Here is a 24,921-nt window from a genome sequence, read left to right on the forward strand (position 1 = left end):
CAGTATGTAGCTATTTATTTTTCTTAAACAACCATGTTGGAAGACATTTCTCATGGCCATATTCCATGATGACAATGCCAAGATTCACATATACATTTAACTTGCTTTTGAAAGAATTCTCTTATGATCACCAAGGCTGCATTTATTTCATCAGAAATACAATAGAAATAGTAATATACAACAAACAGTACAGTAAAAATAGTAAATATTATAAAAATTTTAAATAACTACTATTCTATCGTAACATTTTCAAATTTGATTTATTCCTGTAATCAAAGCTGAACTTTCAGCATCATTACTCCAGTCTTCAGTGTCACATGATCCTTCAGAAATCATTCTAATATGTTGATTTGCTGCTCAAGAAACATTTCTGATTATTATCATTATTTAAAAAAATGTTTTTGTGGATTTTTTCCCCCAGGATTCTTTGATGAATAGAAAGTTCAAAAGAACAGTGTTTATTTGAAATAGAAATTTTTGTCTTAAAGGGTTAGTTCACCCAAAAATGAAAATTCTGTCATTAATTAATCACCCTTACGTTGTTCCAAATTCTATGTAGTTTACGTTCAGTGCTTCCAGGTTTCTATGTCAGAACACAGAGTCTTTATTGGCCGGCTCCTGCGTCAGCATCACACACATGCTTCGTGCTGCCCACGTGAACAGTGTCGACCAATACTGAGCCGATATTCTGACATAGAACCTGGAAACGCTGAAGGTAAATAGCTTATGAAAATGACACAGAAGAGAAGAAATTATTAAATTATTAATAATAATTAACTGCGTGTACTTACTATAGGCTTAGGGTTTGGTTTAGGGTTAATTACATGCAATTATGCATAATTTATAGTTATTATTAGAAACAATGACAGTGTAAAATAAATATTTCCAAAAAAACTTTTTAATGGCAGTGTATGTTTACTTTACAGTAGACAATTTATATGTCTTGATTCAAATGCTTACATCAGTGAGCATCAGATTCTCATTATAGCAATTCCATTTAAATCATGCATTAAGGCTCCTCAGCTGTTCTTAATAATTATGTTCCAACTGTTTTTTTTATTTACTTGCTAATCTAATTATCACACGCACTTGCCATTTGGTGTGTTGATTTTGAACCCCCAACTGCCGGCGTATCTTTTTTTGTTATTTATATCTGATTTTTATTTCTTATCCTAGCTTTCTATCTGACCTACCTAGCCCATATGGTTTAGATCAAACAGACACACACCCCTCATGATTCCAAAACTTTTCCACAGCCCGCATCTCTCGCACAAAAACATGCCCACACAGCCTGCCAGATCGCAGACTTGAGCATCACACTGGATCGCGTTCAGCCCTCAACATAAGCTATACACACAAATATACCCCTGAAACGCTCATAATAAACATTAAAATTTAACACGTCAAATGCTTCACTACAACACTGAAAACTGCTGCATGAGGCAGTCTGATACTATCAGAATTTACAAACCAAACAAACCCAAGTTTCTTGAGAACTAAAACCAAGACGAATGGAAAAACAGAGCCACTGGAGTGTGTAGATTGGCGAGTTGTTAGTTAAAGAGTAAAAGTATCAGTATACACAGGGTGGCCAGCTTACTAAAACAGGAAGTGGACTGTGTTTGCCTGGAGTGAAGGAATGCGCTCCATATGTGAGAAGTACCGTGTCTTCATTTCATGAACAGCAGAAAAGGAGACTTAGGAAAACAGACATATTCACCAGTCTTCAGTTTATGTTGGCAAAAACAGCCGTACCACGTACACACAGCCACGTCTCCAAGCCCTTGAATCATCTCACACATTCACACACAGTGACGTCTCTCAACCTACAACACAGATAAACTCTGGCTTCTGCTGGATAGCACAATAGATGCTTTTACACTAGTGGTCTCTTCCAAAAGCAAAATTTTTGGATGCATAAATGTTTGTTTGCTTATATTTGCAGGTCCGTAAGAGCACACATGCATGTATTGTGCATTTTGGAGTGTGCTGAATAACAGTCTTATCAGAGTACTTCTATTGCACTATATAAGACTTCCCTTTAAACTGACTTCTGTCAGGCTGAATATATGTACAAAATAAAAGGTTCACACATGATCACACAAGGCATAACACAATGGAGACATCCAACATTGAATTACTATTGCTGTGCTGCCCCCATGTGGGAAACATCCCAAATTAGTCCCACAATGATTTAGCTTAAACATGTCATGACATGTTTAGTGCAAGTATATGAAAAAAGTGTCTTGAGAAATTATTATTATTTTTATCAATGTATGGTTAAATAATAATAAAAAAAATAAAAAATTTTTTTTGTCTATGGTTACAGGAGTTGCCAAGGACCCCAAATATAGCTAGATACTGAAGATAGAATTTAAAAAAAAAAAAAAAGCTTTAAAGGTTTTATTGGACAGTCAGTGAGAGAAACCGACCGACCGACCGACAGACAGAAACTGTCCGATAGTATTATAATTCACATATCACACCTTTAAGAACACACCACTAATAGAAAAGTTTAAATAGCAGAACTTTGTCAAACATGTCATATCAGCTAACTCAGCAAACATGTAAAACATACGGTATCAGCTATATATTTTCATGTATAACGACACGTTTATATTGTGTGGTTTTGCCATTTGTCATTGTACTAAGAGAACAAATTATTAAAATATTATCTAAAAGACAATACTTTGTTGTATTAAAGTGCCCCTATTATGCCATTTTAAAGGTTCCTAATTTTGTTTTGGAGGTCTCTTACAACAGGTTTACATGCAAAGATCAGAAACACTTTCATTTTCTCATAATATACACTTCACATCACCTCAATTCTCAAAGACTTGAAAATGACTTGTCAGAAGATTCAGTCTCTCTAAATTCCTCCTTTCTGCAAGCCTGCTCTGCTCTGTCAGATGGCCCAGTATGTTGTGATTGGTCTACCTTTTACAATGTGCGTTGGAAAACAAAACATCCATTACCATAACTGAATTTTAGCTCCAGAGGCTTGTACATTAGCTCCAGAGGCTTGTATCAGTGATTGTACATACTGTAAAGACAGTAACGATGATGTTGATTTTACCATATCAATTCAAGGGCGATGATGAATCATTGCAAGTTATTCAACCCAAATTGCATTAACTCTTTTAATGTATGAATTATTTATCAGCAAGCTAAAAGTTGCCATTTTTAATAATTTTTTAATCAAATCTTTCATGGCCACCAGAATATTTTGATATATATCAAATATTTCAATATCTGAACAGAGTATATCAAAAGAAAGAACAGTCTCTGCTTAAAAAAAAAAAAAAAAAAAAAGGTTATTCTAGATACATGCACTCTTTTTTATAAACACTTGAATATGGCTAAGTCTTATTAAAAAAAACCCCACAAAACTACATAAAAGACTTTGAGAGTTTGTCCAGATCGGATTCATAATGATGATCAAAACATAGATGGAGTAGAATGCTGCCATTAACACTTCACTTCCCCAAACCTTCACAGTCCTGTACCCTACCTGGGTTAACATTTCATTCAGTAACGTTTGGCAGTATTGATTTATATGCTGTTTAATATTTGATGATCACGTTATTTTACATGTGCATAAGCAATGCTTCTATTGAATAATTCTGCTGCTGCTTCACCTGTGTTTTGATCCAGAGATTCTGTAATCTCCGGATCAAAAAGATGTGTAATAGCACATCATATAACAGTGAAAATATGGATTCCTGGAAAATTACATCAATGGTAGGGAATAAGTTAATTGCTGCAACCGTAATCGCATACCGTCTGAGCAGTTACTATATGTGAATTTACTTTGCGACCGTTAAAAAAGTAAGTTCTATATGTATGAATATGGGTAGTATAAATGAGATTTGGATATACATCTACCATGTTGTTACTGTCACGTGACCTATCAGCCTCTCCTGTGGCCTTACGGGGTAGTAAAGTATTCATCGAATGCACACTTCAGAATCTCACCAGAAGTAGTAGATCATCTGGGGACTTTTCGCCTACTGTTTTTCAAAAACAATGTATTTGGACATACTACTCTTTTGCTGTACTGTATTTTGCATACTTTATAGTAGGGAAGTGTTCATTTTTTTGGATGCAGTGAATCACTACATGCATGTCTATAAGTGAGAGGCAAAAATGCTGCCCAGAACTGGAATCATGGCATAGAAAAATCATTAATAATTTGTGATGTTCAGAGTAGCATCTTTTGGCCCACATACAATGTGATATTGGGCCCTATTTTAACAATCTAAGCACATGTTTTAAAGAGCACGGCGCACAAGGGCGCTGCTAAGGGGGGGGAAAGTTAGGATGATTCTAAGGAACCACAAACTTTTGGGGCCCCCAGAGATCGGCTTCTCACGCACAGGCACTTCTCACATGTTGCCGGTACTCTGAACGCCCCCACACCGAAACGCTGAGTCATCAGACTATTAATGAATTGTATACATTGCACGCTTCTGAGCTTTTATAAACTGTATGAACTGAACGGATCAATTGTCTGTGCAATATGCCTGTCTGTGACTGAAGCCCAATTGTTTCATTTTGCATGAGTGGCGTGCAAATCAGTGTAAGCGCGTTCACCAGCGTGCTCCAAAGGTGTTAAGATTTGCACGAGAACACTACGGATAAAGTCGAACATGAAATTGACTGATGAAAAAAGGGGAAAACATCATCCTGCAAGCTTTCTAAACTCATGATGGCTACATTTACTAGAATTTATCACATTCTATTGTATCTATTGTGGCATATTTTGACTAGTTGTATAATTTATAATAGATAATCTGTTAAGGGAATATAGTTTTCACTAAAGATTTATATTACAGTTGTGGCATATTGTAGCTATAGTTTCTTACTGTGTTGCTATTTTTCATAACAAATGCTATAAAAAGAAAGAAATAAAAAATGGTCTTTACCTGTAAATTATATATCCTTATTGTAACAAATGCTATAGTTAACAATTACAAGAACTATGTTACTTTTAAGGCAGAGTACAAGTTAAAAAGAGCTTTAAAACATGGACCTTCTTGAATTTTTGACAAAACAATTTGTTTTGTTTAAGAATGTATGAATATGAATATTTGATTACTGTACTGTATTTTTCTATTACATTTTCATTTGCATAATAAATCATCTGCCAGTGCTAGCTACAGTCATGGTAGGTCTCTGACTAAATACTGATACCTAGTGGTCAAAAGCGATAGCACAAGTAATAGGTCATTATTATTAAATTACAGACAAAGATTTTGGATAGCTAGGTTGACTTGTTTGTTTGGTGCGGAATGGGCGTGGTAGGGGCCCCAACCTCATATTCTTTCATAGGGCCCAAAATTGCTAGCGGTGCCCCTGACTAGGGGAATCCACTTTTGCTAGAGGAATCCACTTTAATTTCTGAATCCACTTTTGCTATTTTGAGCTGACAAAATGGTCCAAACAGGTTGTCCCTATTCTCTTAATGAGTAATGGGTGTGTTTTGGGCGTAACATGCAATAAACCAATCAGAGTCTCATCTCCCCTTCCCTTTAAAAGCCAGTTGCACTTGCACCATGGCGGATTCACTATTTACATGGCGGAATTTGCAAGCGGAAAAACTGAATGCTTCTCTAGTGAGAAAATGGATATGCTTGTGTGTTAGGTTAAATGGTGTGAACAGACCAACTACGGGAAAAGCCAGATTCCACCAAAGCATTTTTATCTTTTATGCACACAATCATAATCTTTTACATTGTAGTCCTTTTATTTTTAATATTTGGCATATGTGTTCTGCTGCGCGTCCCTGTGTGTGTAATAAGCAGAATGTATGTGTGTTGTGCATCCGCATATAGGCTCATATTACTAATGCATTCTTTAAATAAAAAACAAAAAACAAATATTGCAGTCTATTTTAGTTGCCTCAAAATAGTAACATGAAAATAGCAACAATGAGCCTGAACACACCTCATTTTCAGACCAGCACACCCATGGGTGCACAAATGGGTGCAAATGCATTTGTTATTTAAATAACGTGGTGCAGGACGTAAAAAATGATAACTGCATTGGGCTGAAACTAGCAAAACACACTTGAGTTGTGCCTGGCGTCGCATTGCACCAAGTGTATGATAGGGCCCATTATATTGTTATGTTAATAAACATAAAATAAATAAAAAAACAAACAAACAAATATGGTGTAAATGTCTTACGAAACACATTCGAGACAGATTTAAATACAATCACTCAAACCACTTCAGGTGTAAATGCATCTGGTTGAAGCCACAAATGTAAATTTTACTCCTCCCCAAATGGTTAAAAAAAAAATAAACATGTGAGAGTGCATTATATCAGCTCAGAGTAGGCAGATATGACAGCACTACTGCAGCACGCACTGCCACAGATATGGCCCGCTGCGGATGAGTAGCTGAGAATCTCTTCAAACAAACAGACATGCAAACTGCTGTGAATGAAACCGAAAGTTTGTCGTTGCATCCTGAAGCTCAGAACACAATCATCTTCATTAAATGTAGTGACACTAAATTATCTCACCTGTGCTGATGCCTTTTTCTCTCCTACTACAGTCTTTGATCTTATTCTTATCTTATCATATACTTTAATTAGTATTGTTTATTAGAATAGTAATATTTGTTGCTTTCGTTGACGTGACTTCCTGCTTCGCTACTGTTCGGACGTACTTGCTTATAGCTCCGCGCTTTGCTCTATTATTTTTATATTTTAACTACAGCAAATCAGCACCAACAAACATTTTAACTGGAAGAATGGCTACAAAAAAGGGGAATTTTTATCCAACCAGCTTCCCACTGACGGCAGCCATCAGCTTACATTCCGGAGAAGGGAAAACTCAGCTGCCTACATCCAAAAGGATTAGAAATAATATGCCTCCTCTGGTTGAAGAATCTACCTGCTGCACAAACTGCCACAGACTTCTACAAAGGATTGCAGTTCTTGAAATAAAGTTACTTGCGGGACTACCAAACCAGACGGAATACACAACAGTGCTTCGTCATGGACATCCTCAGCACACAGTCGGTGAGTCCTATGAATCTAATGCCGCTAAACAGACCATACTGAGTGCCGATACTGATCAACATACAAATCGATGGCACAAACACGGAGTGAGACCCAAAGGCACTCGAGACATCAGATTGTCATGAGTATCACATATTTCAGTAGCATCCTCTACCCCAAATACTAGCTCCCTACCACCGCCAATACATCTGGAGAACAGATTTGAAGTGTTAATGAATGTGGGTGAGGAATCTCCAGACATGATGAATGTGGGTGAGGAATCCCCAAATATGATCGGACACAGATCAAATCAGCCAGCAGCTAACACTGATGCTAACTCACCGATGCTATCACCGATGCTAACTGCTCAAGTTCGAGCAGACAGCGGCACTCAGCTCATAGTGCAGCCGAGACCAGGACTCTGGTAGTGGGTGACTATTATCAGAAACATTAGTAGCATACAACTACATGCTGCCTTCCACAAGCCACAGTTTCTGATGTAAACAGGGAACTTAAGAGCATTCTGATGAAATCTAAGACTGCAAATCGACTAATCATCCATGTGGGGAAGAATGATATTCGGAAGGAGCAGTCAGAACTCCTTAAAAGGGATTTCAATGAACTTTTTAACATGCTTAGAAGACTAAAAGTTCAGTCGTTCATCAGTGGACCACTCCCGGCAAGAGGAACAAATAGATTTACACGGTTGCTTGGGCTTAACTCATCTCAAATATATGGCGTTGGAATTTATATTTGTTATATTTATATTTGTATAAAGATCAGATTCATCATTGTTTTGCTGAGACACATTTATGTGGCCAAGCATAAATGGAACAGTTTTAACAAATCAGATAGCTATTCGATCAGTAAAAATGCATGAAGTGACCTGGTGGCCCTTAGTTAGCTGAAATTGCCGAGTTGTTGTTTTTCCTTGTGAATTTAACAAATAAATTGCACATTTATATTTATTAATTCAAGTTATACGTAATTATTATATTTTAATAATAATAATATTAATTCCTTAATAGATGCAGGCAGCCAGGTATTATTGCAAAAATAAATAAATAAATAAATAAATAAAAACTTATTTTTAAGCTACCTCTAATAAAACATTTAGCCTAGCAATAAGATAAACACTACAACAATATTTAGATACTGAGCAATTGTTTTTCTTATGAATTAGTTCCCTTTGCATCTCAGAGAAAACACCTCTGGATCTCCAAAGAGAAGTATTCAAATAAACACAACTGGGTTTGTGTGGCCTAGTGTTAAAAACATTGTAGGTTCAAATCACCAAGAGCAAAGCAATTAAAAGGTTTCTGCAGGGGGACTGTCCATGTCATAATGTAAACAAATTAGTAAATTAGCATTCAGTTACTGGTGAACAAACAAGCAAAAAAGACCCCTGCCAAATACAAGAAAAGGAATTATCCTGGAGCCCACTAGAGGGCCTCAGAAAACTGCAAAAGGGGGCTGCAGAATGACTTAAAAAAGTAAATAATGACATATTAAAATAGTCTAAGCTAATCTTAATTAAATGATAAAAACACTCAAAATCAAGATTTAATTTTCTCTATTAAATGCCTACTGTTTTAAATGAAGAACATACAGAGACACTTGAAATTTCTGGAATCACAAAATAATTCCATGAGAGCCTTTGAATTAAAAAGATTGAGAATCACTGTTTTAAGCAATGAACAGTAGAGAGTGCTATTGTTTGATTAGAAGCACACTCACTCCTAAAACCTACCAGCTGATAGACACCACTGTATTCACAGACAAAAGACAGGTTATTATCTGCACATTAGCACAAATAGTGCACACAAGATATAAACACTAAACACTACCCAAAGCAAGTCGAACAACAATTTAACAATATGCCTATAGCAGAGAAGGGAGGCGTTAAAGAGGAAGAATAATTCTGCTCTTGCTTTTGTGACTGCATTTCCTCCATACACACAGACAAACTCAAAGGTCCTCTGTGACAGCAGAGGCGTGACATCCTCCGGGTGGAACGGTGATCTTATCCAGCTTGCTGGAAGCAGCACGCGTTCCCTGATACATGGAATAACAAACAAAAATAACAACGCTTTGTAGTTTTGACGACTGAGCGTATTCAGCGACCACCCGCATTCACAACGATTACGATCAGAGCACGCATTCAGGGCTTTGAAGGGTCATGTAACATTTTCTGTGATTTTAACTGAGATGCACATCACAGAATACAAATGTTAACAGTTGTTCATTTTAATTGTTGGAAAAAAAAGTTTTTCATATTTCCATCTTCCGAGTATAAAAACTTCATCGTGTCCATGTCACATGTCCATGGCCTTTTCTTACACCTATAGTCCATTGATGACGAGTCATCAGTGTTTCATAATTAAGTCTGTGTGTGTTTATCCCATGATAAGGTGCTTTTCTTATTTACAACAGCATGTGTTGCTTTTCTATAACAGATGCAAAAAACTGTGGTATCATGCACAGTACAGAAAGTGGCATACAAAGTCATGGATCAAAAATGAGTGCTTGTTTTTACTTTGTAAGAGTTTCTGTGCACAGTGAGTGAAACCAGAACCAGTCTTTAGAGCTTCTGGTTATAACCAATCAAATGGCTTAAAGTAGTGGTCGGCAACTGATGGCACATGGGCCTGCGGAGGGGTAATCGTTGGAGCGTGAGCAAAAGCAAGAGAGGTGTATGAACTTCATTTAGATAAAGTACATCGTACCTGCATACAGATTAACATTTTGAGGTTATCATTCCACATAGTAACACAGCATGTTTTATTAGGAGCTATTATGCTGTGAGAATTAAACTATGCAAGTCAATGAAGGTGCATGGCTCTGACAAACCATTTGCACGACCGCTGTGCATCACAAGCTACTGTGTGGTTATGGCAGAGTGATTAACTAGGAAACTTAAAAATGGGGAAAAGGCTGCTGCCCCCTGGCTTATGGGTGTGAAAAAAAAAAAAAAAAAAATTATATATATTATATATATATATATATATATATATATATATTTTAAAAGTGCAACAACGCATTCACTTGCATAAGGTATATTTTCAATGTGGAGTATAAATGCAAACAGCTGTACATTTATTTGAGTATTAAATTATAGTTATCAAAGGATATGTAGGTATTTGTGTAATGTACCATAAACATACAAATATATTTGTTGATTGTCATAAGTGCAATGGTGAACTGCAGCATGCATTTGTGGCATTGGCATAGAATACGCTAATGTCCCCCGCACTTTTAATAAAATGCAAATTCGTCCCCCGCACTTTTTTCAGGCGAGTGCGTTCATGTAGATGTTTTCATGTCCCAATGTGAATAAATCTAGATGCATGACCTGATGTTTAATTCTTATAAAAACGAGGATATATACGTTTCATATTAGACCTACAGTATGTAAGCATTATGGAGTGCTAAACCTTTTCATTTAGGGTGCGTTCACACTTGGCATGTTTAGTTTGATTAAAACGAACCCTGGTGCAATTGTTCGGCTAGTGCGGATCATTTGAGCATGTTTGAAGGCTGCCATCCGAACCCTGGTGCGCACCAAACAAGCGGACCGAGACCACTGAAAAGGTGGGTCTCGGTCCGCTTCCAAACGAACTCTGGTGCAGTTCGAATGACATCTGAGCGCAACACGGACCAAAGACATGTAAACGAACCAAAAACAGGAAGATGAGACCCTAAAAAGGACAGAATCCTCACGCATATCTGTTTTTCTCATCATAGTCATGAATTTGCCCATCACAGGCATCAGACGCACGTCTCCTCACATCAGATCGTTTGTGTGTGTGACGGATGTATTCCCACCGCTGTTTTGACTCCTTTACACATTTTATAAGCACTTCACGATTTCCCAGCTGGCCAAAATACCATCATATGCAGGTTACGTACACACAACAAGCGCATTTACCTCAGCACACAGCATTGTTTTGGATGTTCCGTCTCAAAATAGGCAATACATCATAAAATCCGACCAATCAGGCTGTGACCATATCCCTATGCCTTTAGGTTCGGTGATAAAATTGCCAATCTGAACGCTAATCGGACTAGGACTAAATGTTTTTTTTTTTTTTTTTTCTTTCCTTTTCCTTTCCTTTTTTCACACTCAAAGCTGGAAGGAGCCCTTGCACAAAAATTACAAAACTGACTCAAAGAAGTAATAACTTATGATGTTCCAGGAAATTCCTTATATGGAGAAAAGCAGGTAGCTGAATAAAAAGCAGAACCCTTTTGACTAGTGAAGCCATCTTGGTGTATTTAATGACAATTAAGTATATGAATAATTCTGTGCTAACTGACAAAGCCTTTATTACAGTATAGAAACTGACTTACTTGTGAAAAAAAAAAAATAGAATACAGACTGCGTGTTCTTGTTCAGCAGTGTATTTGATTTCTTAGCCAATTAAAAGCAAGAGAAAAGAAAAAATGGCATTACACTTGACATTTTTGCCCCCCTCAGATCTGAAATGATGGCTCCACACCTGATTTGTGGGAATATTTGATGCTTTAACTCAATGAGGGTGGAAAAAAACCTGGACTAGATCTGAATCTGTTGTTGTACCCTCATCCGTCTCCACTCCACAACTTACCATGTCCAGTTTTGTAGCATTTCTTACTGCAGTGAGAACTAACCGGTGCTGAAATAGTGGGTTTCATGACCCTTTAAATGGACTGCATTGTGCTTTACAGGTATGTGCTTAATAAAAAAATGGCGGTGTTCAGTTCCTGCTCTTATGCTATTTTAAAAACACTTCAGAAAATGTGCTATAAGTGTTTGCAGATGTTTTGCTTCAACTTCAACAACACACCCTTTCTCCAAAACCTGCAACATCCAGTTAATGGCATCCAGTAGTTTACTGCGTCCTTTTTATACTGCAAGATAGTGAATTAATAATTCAAATTTTAAATTCCTAGTCTGTCTGAAAGTCACCTAGGAGTGAATAACATGCTATAAAGAATCTGCAATTTAAATCAAGTTACATTTATTCAAATAGCACATTATACAGCACATACTGTCAAAGCAGCTTCACAGAAATAAACAGGAAAATAACAAAATTCATCAATTGTGAAATTATGTCACTTTCTTTTTCTAATTTTGGAGGCTCACCTTCAAGCAGCTCTACCATCAGCACAATGTAACACTCTCTGAGAAGTTCTTAATTTTTTTCAGTTGGTTTGCTGTTAATAATAATAAACAAAACATAATTTAATTGTAACTTTGATTACCACAATTGACACAGCAACAAAATTGATAAGATCAACTTATTGCTGCCAAATTTCCAGGTGCACAGTGAACCGAGAATGTTGAGTTAAGTGCAGGGGAATTTTGCAGTCTAGTGGTTTAGAATAAAATTAAATGAAATGCGCCTTTAGCCCCATTCTACCCTATATCAAAATGTGTTAACTCTAAAGTTCTATGCTTTATTATGTGTCAACTTACTTTACTGTGTTTTAGTGCTGTGCAGGGCTGGCAGTGGAAGTGCTGAGCATCTGTGAGAAGCTTGAATTAGATCCTCAAATACTTCAAAGACTAAATGCAAGATGATAAAATAAGCTGTGCCACTCCATTTAGAACCACTCACACCACAGTTTATGGGAAGAGAGAGCTCAGTTACCTCCTCATAAAGAAATGAATCAAAGAGATACTGACCATTTAAGATGGAAAAGCACACACACCCAGAGAGACGTGCTATTCATCTCTTACAAAATAAAGTTATTTATATTTTTATAGCAACCAGTCTCTATTTATGACAACTGGGAAAAGGCTATCCATTTTAATTTCTGCACAGTCAGTGTTATCTGCACGATGCACAGCTGATTGTATAATATTTGCATGAGGATGCAGTGACCTTATTTGACTTTGCATTACTTTCCGCTGTACACCTGTTTGAACACTGGCAAAACAGCTTGAAAAAAACAACCCTCACCATTTTTAGCAGCAAGGCCACTAATGAATGCATGTCTCCCATGTGGCATTTTTCTGTGGTTGCTAAAAGACAAGAGGGGAACTGAATGAGCAGTCCCAAAGGGTCATCAAAAAACCCAGCTGAAACTGCTAAACACACTGAATGTGAAACTCCTTTTGAATATATAAAGTTTTGTAACACAATATTGGAGAGTGCTGAAAGATGTGCCACTTTTTACTTTGTCGTCATTTTATCCTCTATGCAAGCATAAATGAGACTGAGGTAAAGCTAATTCATCAAATTATATTCTATTATGTCAACTGATGTTAACTGTTATCAGCTTAAATTAGAAACACCTATAACACAGGGTCAAAGACATATGCAACTTTAAATTAAAGGCAAGAAGATTTTGTGTTGAGTTGTCCTCACAGACTGCACACATAAACAAACACAACAGCTTGACCACAAAGAAATAAATCAAACATGCTTACTCCAAAGTGCCTCTGCAAATCTGCCCCTGAAAAACAATTCATGCACATCTTAAGTCCTATTTGGCAGAACATTATTCTATTTTTTATAAAGCAACCATAAATGACCTTTGCAATGCTGGCTTGCTCAATGGGGACTTAAAAGTATGGCTGGTGGAGGAAAAAAAAAAAAAAAAAAATCAATACAGCATAGTATCGCAATACTTTGTGTGATATTATACACAGATGCCAAGTATCAGTATATCCAGGGTCTGAATTTTGCCTCTCATTTACTAGTATTGTGCATAATTTTACCACCAGCGCCAGCACTTATAATGCAGGAAATTGCAAAATGCCTTTTTTGGGGCATCATTAACTATAAGCGCCGCCCCTTTAAATGGCGTGCTCCCTGCCACACGAGCTCTCGACTATATTACAGTGCATTTACAAAGTTCACACAGCTAATATAACCCTCAAATGGATCTTTACAAGATGTTCGTCATGCATGCTGTATGCATGCTTCGAATTATGTGAGTAAAGTATTTATTTTGATGTTTACGTTTGATTCTGTATGAGTTTGAGGCTATGCTCTGTGGCTAACGGCTAATTCTACACTGTTGGAGAGATTTATAAAGAATGAAGTTGTGTTTATGCATTATACAGACTGCACATGTTTAAAAATGAAAATAGCGACGGCTCTCTTGTCTCCGTGAATACAGTAAGAAATGGTAACTTTAACCACATTTAACAGTACATTAGCAACATGCTAATGAAACATTTAAAAAGACAATTTACAAATATCACTAAAAATATCATGCTATCATGGGTCATGTCAGTTATTATTGCTCCATCTGCCATTTTTCGCTGTTGTTCTTGCTTGCTTACCTTGTCTGTGCACAGATCCAGACGTTAATACTGCCTTTCCTTGTGTAATGCCTTGAACATGGGCTGACATATGCAAATATTGGGGTCATACATATTAATGATCCCAACTATTACGTAACAGTCGGTGTTATGTTGAGATCCGCGTGTTTTCCGGAAGTCTTTTAAACAAATGAGATTTATATAAGAAGGAGGAAGCAATGGGGTTTGAAACTCAATGTATGTCTTTTCCATGTACTGAACTCTTGTTATTTAACTATGCCAATATATAAATTCAATTTTTGATTCTAGGGCACCTTTAACAAATTCCTTTCCACAAATTCAGTGGTTCAAATTCGACAGAAAATTCAACATTGCACATCCGGGAACTGCAGAAAGAGCAGTAGATTGCCGATGCTTGACTGTAGATTGCTTTACATGTAGGCTATACACATTGAAATTAACCGTAAAGATACCGAATTAAACGTAAACATATCTTTTGTGTCTTTATCAGTTTTTCTGCACAGTATACTGGCCTTGATAATCATCACATAAAATTACTGCTTGCTGCATTTCTGTAAATCTGTGAATGAACTGACTTTCTCTAGCCATTGCTTTGGTCTTCGTTAACAGCTGCTTGCGGCACCTGCTGATGAGGCTGACTAACAACAGATGGAGATCATGCATCTGCAATGTACTGCTCTTCCTGCAGTTTCCAGATGTGCAATGTTGAATTTTCTGTCGAATTTGAACCACTGAATTTGTGGAAGCGAATTTGCAAAGCGAAATAATATGGACAGACAAATTGCCTGCCAAATATTATAGGTTGTATTTTTAAACAGACCAAATATTTTGGAAGTGAAATCTGAAAGTTGAATAGAGATCATTGATTTTTTAATAATGAAAATGTATGTGAAATATTCATAACTTAAACATACAACCATGTTGAATTTGAGTACAAGCATGCACGTTTAATGCAATGCATATTTTTTCAAGTGCAACTCAACAAGCTGATTTGTTTCAAAATCATTTGACATTATTTTACTTCCAAATAATAATAATTTGAAATGTTTTTTTCCAACTGTAATTTGGCAAACAGCACAAGTAAATCAGTAAATCAAATTTCACAAGTAAATCAGTGCTACCACATCTCTCTCTCTCTGACAAAGTAGCTTGGTCTATGTTTATGTGTTAATTAAACATGTTAATTAGAATCAAAGAAGCTGTCTATATAATGCCGTATCTACACTGCCAGCGCACTTGTTCATACTGTAACGCAACATGATTGACAAGACAGACAGCAGCAGCAGCAGCAGCAGCAAAACATGTCTAATGAGAGGATGAGAGCATGAAGAGAAGGATAGTGAGATGGATAAGTTTCTGGATATATTTACATAAAATAATTTGGCCAGCCAATCATGTATAATTTATTTATGTAATTAATGTATAAAATTATAATTAATTTTCTTTTAAATTAAAAAAGCATCAATGGTCAATGTAAATGATTAGATAAAGGTAAAATAAAGGTCATGCTTTGTGACCACAAGTGCTCAACCATAAGTTCTTTCTCTGGAAAGCTGTAGGTTTGTCTTTGGTTTCCTACGTGTGCATATGCTATTCTTCCTCACATAAAAAAAAAGAATAAAGATCTTATGCCAAGCAGGACTACATATTGTACGAGAAGTACAATTAAAAACTGAATGGATGGGAAATAGCATAACAGAAGAATGAATGGCAAAAGAGTTAAACAGGGTGTTGGGTTTAAGGGTGGGATTTGGTTAAGATTTAAGAGTCTTAGACGCCAGTTCCAAAGTAAGTCTTCCCTTAACTCGTCCCTTGAGGCTGCGGAAAACTGTAGACCTAACAATCTGTCATTACAGAAACCCCAACCAAGCTTCCAAATCTCTGGGAGTGAAGGAAAAGTTCTTCAGAATCTGTGCTTAGCTCAAAGACTTGCAGATGTGAGGAATACTATAAAATAACACATACACATATCTACATACTATACACATTAATCATGCAAACTAGGCAAGTTGACAAACCAGTCTTAAGGAAGTCTGTATAATTAGCTGGTTCGGCTTTTGATAGGACATGTTACTTAGGAAGTGCTCTTGTATTCAAAAACAGCTAGAGGGAGCACAATAGAACAGAAGGGCTCTCAAGATGTGTTATTTTAAAAATTTGACAATTTTTTTTTTTATTTCACTGTGTAAGTACACTACCAACCAAATATTTTGGGTCAGTTCTGAATTTTTTTATTCATTTTTTTATTATTAAAGAAATTAATATTTATTCCCCGTGAACACATTAAATTGATCAACAGTGACAGTAAAGACATACATTAATATAAATAACTAAATGGTGTTCTTATTATTCATCAAAGAATCACAGTTTCCACAAAAATATTAAGCAGCATTACTGTTTTCAACATTGATAATGATAAAGAAATGTTCCTTGAGCAGGAAAATCATCATATTAAAATGATATCTGAAGGACTGTTTAACATTAAACACTGGAGTAATGATTTCTGTGAGTGGCTGTGATGTAAAACTTAAAGTATAAATGTTTTGGATAACTGTTTTATTAGAACAACCTGGGACAAGTTCATAAAAGTAGGCAAATAAATAAGCTACATCACACGAGTGCTATTGTTCAGAATATCATATGTGAATGTCCCCATAATGAATGATTGAAATTTGAAGAAAGACAAAGACACGATGCAAAATATCAAGTTGATAAGACAAATCAGATACAGTTTTGTCGCTACATTCTGTTTAAAGGCAGAAAAAAGCTCTTCATGCCTGAACCCCTAATAAAAGAGATTTCTGAACTTTGTTTGGACCCCTAACAAACCCCACTGTGTCATTCTGACAATCATGCCTGTAAACAGTGACCAGCAGACAAAAATAAATTAAAAATCAACTGGTATACTGGAGCCTTTTCAGATCTGGCACACCTTCATCATGGATTGTGGCAATCCTTCTAAAAAAATGACTCTGCAATTAAACCATATATTCTAACATAAAATCTTTCAGAGATTGGAGTGGGCAACCTTCTCTTAAACCAAGCCAGTGATGATTGTAACTGCTGTATGAGTCAGTAAGATGCAGAAGTCAGTAATTCCATCTTAAATCAAACACTTTCACTCTCTCACGGTCATTAAAATATAGATGGAAAGGCAGTACTTAGGTTGATGACAGGCAAAGGAAAATCCATCCAAATGGAAAGGATTAACATCTATACACCACTAGAAACATCTAGATTTGACATAGGATTTGAAATAATGCTGATAAAACATTTAGATCTTAGTTAAGGTTTTCCCTTCAACATTTTGTCAGCAGTAAAAAAAGTGTTTTTAGCCAGCTAAAAATGCTAGGCGCTCTGCTGCAAACACATAGCTTTGGACGCTGGAGAGCGCTTAGGCAGTGCAGCGTTTTTTTTTAAGATGCTCAGCGCCTCGTCATGCTGCTGCAGTTTTTTAAAAAAATTGACGCTGCCATTGAAAACAATTGGGAAAACACGTTAGCCTTGAAAAACACTTTGGTGGACACAAGGCCTAACTGTGTAATGCGTATCATTGGCAACTGAACAGTTTTACAAAATGTTTCAGCCCACTTTCAAAGACAACATCAAGATGCCCCATCCCCCGAAACAGAAATTAACTTGAATTTCCATTTTAGTCATTTTTTAAACCATGGATCCATGGCTTCCAGTGAGGCAACAGGCTTTCCTTAAAACATGGGTGTCAAATTTAGTTCCTGGAGGTCCACTGTCCTGCAAAGTTTAGCTCACCTAAACACACCTGATCAAGGTCTTCTGAATTATTAGAAACTTCCAGGTAGGGCTTAATGATTAAAGGTGCCCACGAATGAAAAATTGAATTTATCTTGGCATAGTCAAATAACAAGAGTTCAGTACATGGAAAAGACATACAGTCAAACTCCATTGTTTCCTCCTCCTTATATAAATCTCATTTGTTTAAAAGACCTCCGAAGAACAGGCGAATCGCAACATAACACCTACTGTTACGTAACAGCCAGAGTGTACGCCCCAATATTTGCATATGCCAGCCCATGTTCCCAACATTATGAAAGGCATTAGACAAGGGCAGCCAGTAACATCTGGATCTGCATAGGTGAATCAACAGACTAGGTAAGCAAGCAAGAACAATAGCAAAAAATGACAGATGGAGCAATAATAACTGACGTGATCCATGATATCATGATATTTTTAGTGATATTTGTAAATTGTCTTTCTAAATGTTTTGTTAGCATGTTGCTAATGTACTATTAAATGTGGTTAAAGTTACCATCATTTCTTACTGTATTCACGCAGACAAGAGCCGTCAATGTAAACAATATAACAGTATACAATACTCACATAATCCAATGCATGCATGCCGCATGCATGACGAACACTTTGTAAAGATCCATTTGAGGGTTATATTAGCTGTGTAAACTTTGTTTATGCACTGTTCAAGGCAAGCGCAAGCTCCGTGGGCGTGGAGCACGAGTATTAAAGGGTCAGTAGCCCTGAATCGGCTCATTTATAATGATGCCCCAAAATAGGCAGTTAAAAAAATGAATTAAAAAAAATCTATGGGGTATTTTTAGCTGAAACGTCACAGACACATTCAGGGGACACCTTAGACTTATATTACATCTTTTTTTTTTTTAAAGTTCTAGGGCACCTTTAATCAAAAAAAGTAAACCGAAATTCAGAACCTCTAAACGACATAATTTTCCGATATCAGTTATTCCGTTTTTTTAATCCTGTTAATACTTTACCCTTAAAAACATACTACTGCGTGTGTAGTAATCAAGATAAAATGTTCAATTAATCAAGATTTTAATTTTAGGTTGTCACATCGTCCTGCCCTACTTCCAGGTAGGTGTTCTGGAGCTGGTTGGAGCTACACTCTGCAGGACAATGGCCCTTCAGGAGTGGAGTTTGACACATTTGGTCAGTTGTCACACTTTTCAGGTCAAGTACCTCCTCCAGGGCAACTCCAAACAGTGCTGGGTCTGGGTCATGTGCTGAATAACTGTTGTGAGTCTTAAATACATATTGACAACTTTGGACAAGATCAGAAACGTCGTAAGGGTTGTGCCAAATGTGTGGCCTCGCAGGGCCTCAATAGTTTTAAAGTTCATGTTTTTGTCCTTCAAAAGACTATAATAGCTATAATAGCTAAAAGTCAAAGTCAAAGCTATAATTGTAGTCAATGCTTATTCTGCCTAGGGTTAATCTACAACATTAACAACAAATAACAAAAATGTATCTGTCGATCATGAAAGTTAAGTTTGTCACAAAAGCAACAGTAGACTCCCAGTGCATTCTGTCCGCCCCCACCATTGCAAAAAACCTCAAACGTCAGCTTTACACATGGCCTCGCACCCCCCTTGCGACGGGCCTGGACCAGAACATGTTCAAAAATGAACCATGTGCAAAATAGCATCATTGTTGGCTAGTACCAGGTTCAAATATAGCTAACTTTGGACAGCACACTGAATGAGCGAATGCCTAGCACACATTGATGAAGGGGTTACAGGAGGACACCGTGTGTCTTCTGAAAGCGGTTGACCAAGATCTTCTGTTCTGCCCAATAATAAAATTTAATTCTGGGGGAGGGCAATGCCACTGCTGTGCTTAGGCCTTTCATTCCAAATATGAGGTCTAGATTTGAAGAAGAGTTAGATCACTTGGATCATATTTTATTTGTTCAAAAAAACTAAACAACTGTTTTAAAAGGTGTTTTATAATGGCATGGAACACTGACAACAAGGTACATACATTTATTTTTCTTTAACTTTAAAAGAAAATACAGATATTTGAATTGCTAAGTTATGTGGTTGCTCAAGTTCTCTCCTATGGAAATTAGGCTTTTATCCAAAAAATTGACCAAAGCATCCAAGCAGGGAAAGCAAATACTAACAGGCTCAGGGGGCAGCCCTGTCAAGTACTGTAATACAAATTAAATAATTCTGAGTACTGACTAATATTTAAACCACTGCAGAAAAGATTTAAAGCCAGCACCTTACCTAGAATTTTAACACCGCAAAATTCTAGATGCTGCAACCCTAATCAAGCTCACCTAAAAAGTCCAACAAAATTCTCCAGCCCTGCGTATTCCATCAGAATAGACCTGCGGGCCGTTTTTGGATCAGTTGACAACCACTACCTTGAATGAAAGGTAGAAGGTGTTAAAAAAGCTTAATTTTAGATGAATCTTAGATTAATGGGTTTCAGTCAGGATTAGAGCAGGGCTAAAGTTGCTTTTTTTGAATATTACCTTTTTATCTAGTGTGTAATATAACGGTTTGTGAATGTAAAAGGTCTGCAAAGTTTCAAAGATCAAAGTGCATGACTAATGGAGTTATTGTTTCCCAAAAGAAAAAAACAATCCCGAAATACTTAAAATGAGTCAGTGATTCCGGTCTTACTTCTTGCTTGAGCCTACGCAGCTTTGTAACAAATCTGCATATCCCCGCCTATGGTCTTCATTGGCTGCCTGAGAACATCTATTTTGACCCACCCTAAAAAACTACAGTTGTGGCTAAGGCCTGGATGAGTTAATGTTGTTGACATGTTGAGAAGACGCCATTTCCTGCACTGCAAAAGCAAATCCGGTACAGTACAAACAGTTGCCATGGTTACTATTCGTATCACTGTGCATACAAGCACTGAGGAAGCCTCCAGAGCTGAAATTCACATATTGTCACCTTGGAATAATAAGGTTCTATCTGCATTCTGAGCAGTTTTGAGATATTGAGCTTTAAAGTTTTTGTATTCCATTCAACTTTGTAGATAGAACCTTTTTGTTTTCTAAATAAAAAGTCCCAAAATGTACACAACATAAAAAACATCACATAATGAAATAAGTCACAGAATAAGACCATGTGAATAACTCAATTTTGACAAAAATGTCAGATAGAATAATAAAAATTATAATTCCAAGGGGACAAAATATTAATGACCAATCAGAGCAGAGTAGGCTATCAGAGAGGAAGGGTTTAAGACCAGATTCTTAATCAAACAGTTCCAGACACTGACAAAAGAGGTGATGCTGCAATGCATATTATGAAAAAAATTTAAGTGTTTTTTTTATTAACTTTTTTTTTTACCTTTAATGCATGTAAATCTGTTGTAGGAGACCTCCAAAACAAAAGTTATGAACCAAATAGGGGCACTTTAAGAGGCCATTAAAACGCAAAAATTACTGCAGCCACAAAATGACCTGCTTTGAAATTCGTGCCCAGGGTCAAGGTCCAGTTATTGCATGACACAGAATGATTAGCTTATTTCAATATATAAACACATTCAAACATGGCCTAATTTGATGAAATAATAATCGCTTCACCCTCCCCACAAACAAATATTGCCAAATATGTTTGCAAAAATGAACTCTGTTCCTGTTTTACTTTGACTTTAAACACTAGGTCGCCGGCCTGTGTTTGATCGAACAATAACAAAGCTGGCATACTTATCTCATAGCCAGTGCTAAAGAGACTACAGCCCAAACAACATCAACCAGTATTTACATTAACTGTAATGCTGTGTACATTCCCACCCAGAACCAATTACCGCCTTGTTGAACTGAGGGACCTTGACATTGGTTCACTACTCTAACATTGAGTGCATTTATATACACAACCTTATAAATTCGTGCAAGGTCATGTAAGGTCATGCGCTCATTTAAAACTTTTTGCAGATACAGTGTATGCATTTAAACTTTGCAGTCTTTCTCCAGTAAGAATAACCAAAAATATTGATGACATCATGCACTCTAAAGCCACCTGTAATTGACAAGCAAGTAACAAATCACGGTTTGTGACTGTGACATTACAAAAACCTAGGCTGCAATTAACGATTATTTTGATAATCGATTAATCTGTTGATTTTTTTTATTAATTGGGTGAAAAAGTCTTAAGTTTTAATCTAGGATTCACAATATTGTTTATTCCACATCCTGTTCAAGGTTGTCCTCCAAAGAAAGTGCAATATGATGGTAATAAAAAACAAATAGTGAACATATCTATTAAGGATGTCACGATTTCAATTTTAAATCAAAATCGACCGAAATTAAGTCAGAATCTCAAATTTCGAATTAAAAAAATGGAATCGTTGATGCTGCCACACCCCGTGTCCCTGTGTCGTGTTGCTTGCCAAGTGGAAAAAAAACACTTGTGTTGAATTGCTGCAAGTCAACCTCCTCTAACAGCCACTCAAAAGATAGCATGGCAACTGCAGATGCAGGAGACCCATCGACAGAACTCGAACCCCCTCCTCTTTCACTGAAGTTGCTGGTGTGGAAGTATTTTGGATTTCCAGTGAGTTATGTTGACAACATTCGCGTTGTGGGCAAAAAAAAAAAACAACAGTTTTCAAACTATGCTATGTGCGTGTACCATATTATCTCACTGGCAGCACGACTAACATAGCAGGGCATCTCCGCAGGCACCACAAAAACATAGATTTATCTGTTAAACCAACAACTACACAAACTACTCTTCCGTCTTCATTTGGAATTAAACTTCCAAGCAACTCAACTCGTGCAAATGCAATTACACGTGCGTTAGGAGTATTCATAGCCGTGGACATGCGACCTTATTCGGTGGTGGAAAACTCCGGTTTTAGGCATTTAATTAGCATGTTAGAACCATGCTACGAAATCCAAAGTAGACCGCATCTCACAGCTACGGTGATTCCCTCCATGTACAATAATGTAAAAGAGAAAGTTATTGAAGGTCTGAGCAGTGCACATTTAGTTGCCTTGACTACAGATTGCTGGACCTCCAGAGCAACATAGAGCTTCATGACTGTCACAGCACATTATGTTGTTAAAAAGTTTTAAATTTGACAATGTAGTGTGGTACATTGCGAACAAAGGTAAAATATTATATTGCATAAAAGTCTAGTCTGAAAAATGGCATAGCAACCTGTGCTTTAAAAAAAATAAATGTAAAAATCGAGAATCGAATCGAACCGTGACCTTAGAATCGAAAATGTAATAGAATCGAGGATATGGAGAATCATGACACCCCTGGTATTAAGGCTAGACGTGTAAAAAAGCCTTAGTTAAAAGGGCCCTCGCACCCAGGGCCACCTGGTGGCCTTAGGAAAACAGTGAACAGTGGTCAAGATGCATTTAAGCGGGTAAATATAGGTAAATATAGGAGAAATATGGCAATATTTGGCAATATATAAGTCAATTTGATGTTCCAGACTTCCTGCTGCTAGCAGGTGGTGCTTTGACAACAACTGAAAATTGCCATGTAGATGTCTTCAGGCCAGGACTATTATCAAACTTGAAGTTTAGGGAAGATCGGACATTGTATGCCCGAGTTTCAACTTCCTGTTTCATGGCAAAACAACAAAATTTTGTCAGGCCGCTACGGACACACCCTTTAGCAAAAACTCAAGATCTTTGCAATTTAACATCGCAAAGGTCTTTAGATTAGACTGACCAATTATGATGTTTATCTTATTAAATCTCTAGGAGGAGTTTCTTAAAGTACAATGTCTGGAAATAGCAAAAACTGTTAAAATTTTGCAGAGAAAATTCAAAATATCTGAATTCCTGTTGGTTTTCAGATTTTGCTCTAAGAGATTTTTGTAGGTATTGGGCTGTTACATATGTGTGCTGAATTTCATATTTGTACGTGAAATACAGCGTGAAAGGCGCTTCGTTGAAATTTTGTAGGTGGCGCTATTGAGCCATTAGAATATAGATAATAAACTGAGCAATTCCAATAGGGTCCTCACTCCATTGGTGCTCGGGCCTAATTACACTGCTGAGTGTTCCACTACACCTTAACCCACCCTTAAACCCTTAAACATATCCCACCTCAATAGCTGCAAAAGTGTTTTGCAATAAAACATGAACACAATAAGTACATTGTACTTATTTTTAAGTGTATAGTAGTTAAGGACACCTAATATTTGAATAAAGGGTGAAGATGTCAATTTTCTTAGGACATCACTTTTGGCCACTACGGTATGTTTTTTTTTTTTTTTTGTAAAAAAAAAAAAGAAAAAAAAGAAAGTAGTGATTCAATAAGGGACAAAGCATTTTATATTTCAATATGGGCAATTGACAACCCTAATCATTAGTGTGACAGTACAGTTCATTTAACAGCACTATAGCCAAGTTGTATTTATATAGGAGTGGTTTGGATTCTTTTTCTTTATCTAATGACTCCAGACAAAGCGGAGACTAACAACTTTCCACTGTAAAATTACTTGGGTCATAAAAAATAAATTCATAATAGTACCATTGCCTCATTAGACAAGTTTAACATGCACCAAAACATAAACAGTGGGAAAGTTGCCATGTCGACCTGTTTTGTTCACATGATACACTTTTACAGCTAAAGATTGATAGAAGATACACAAACATTCAAAAGATTGGAGTCATTCATCTATTTTATAATAAACTTTTATTCAGCTTGAACATTATTATGACTTTTGATCAATTTAAATTCATTTACATTACAACGATTATGTTAAAAAACGTTTGTATTTCAAATTTTCATTTCATGTAAGAATCTTAAAGAATATGCATCATGGTTTTCACAAAAATATTAAGCAGCACAACAGTGATAGTTTTAATAATATTCAACATGGATAATATTAAAAAAAAAAATGTTTCTTGAGCAGAA

General features: G+C 36.5%; 1 protein-coding gene across 3 annotated transcripts in view; it reads right to left on the reverse strand.

Moving 5' to 3' along the window:
• The window catches only part of nt5dc1 (5'-nucleotidase domain containing 1), a 72,902-nt gene that overhangs the window by 14,553 nt on the left and 33,428 nt on the right, over positions 1–24,921 (reverse strand). The window lies entirely within an intron of this gene.

This window comes from Chanodichthys erythropterus, chromosome 4 (assembly GCF_024489055.1).
Source record: "Chanodichthys erythropterus isolate Z2021 chromosome 4, ASM2448905v1, whole genome shotgun sequence".
Classification (NCBI taxonomy): Eukaryota; Metazoa; Chordata; class Actinopteri; order Cypriniformes; family Xenocyprididae; genus Chanodichthys; species Chanodichthys erythropterus.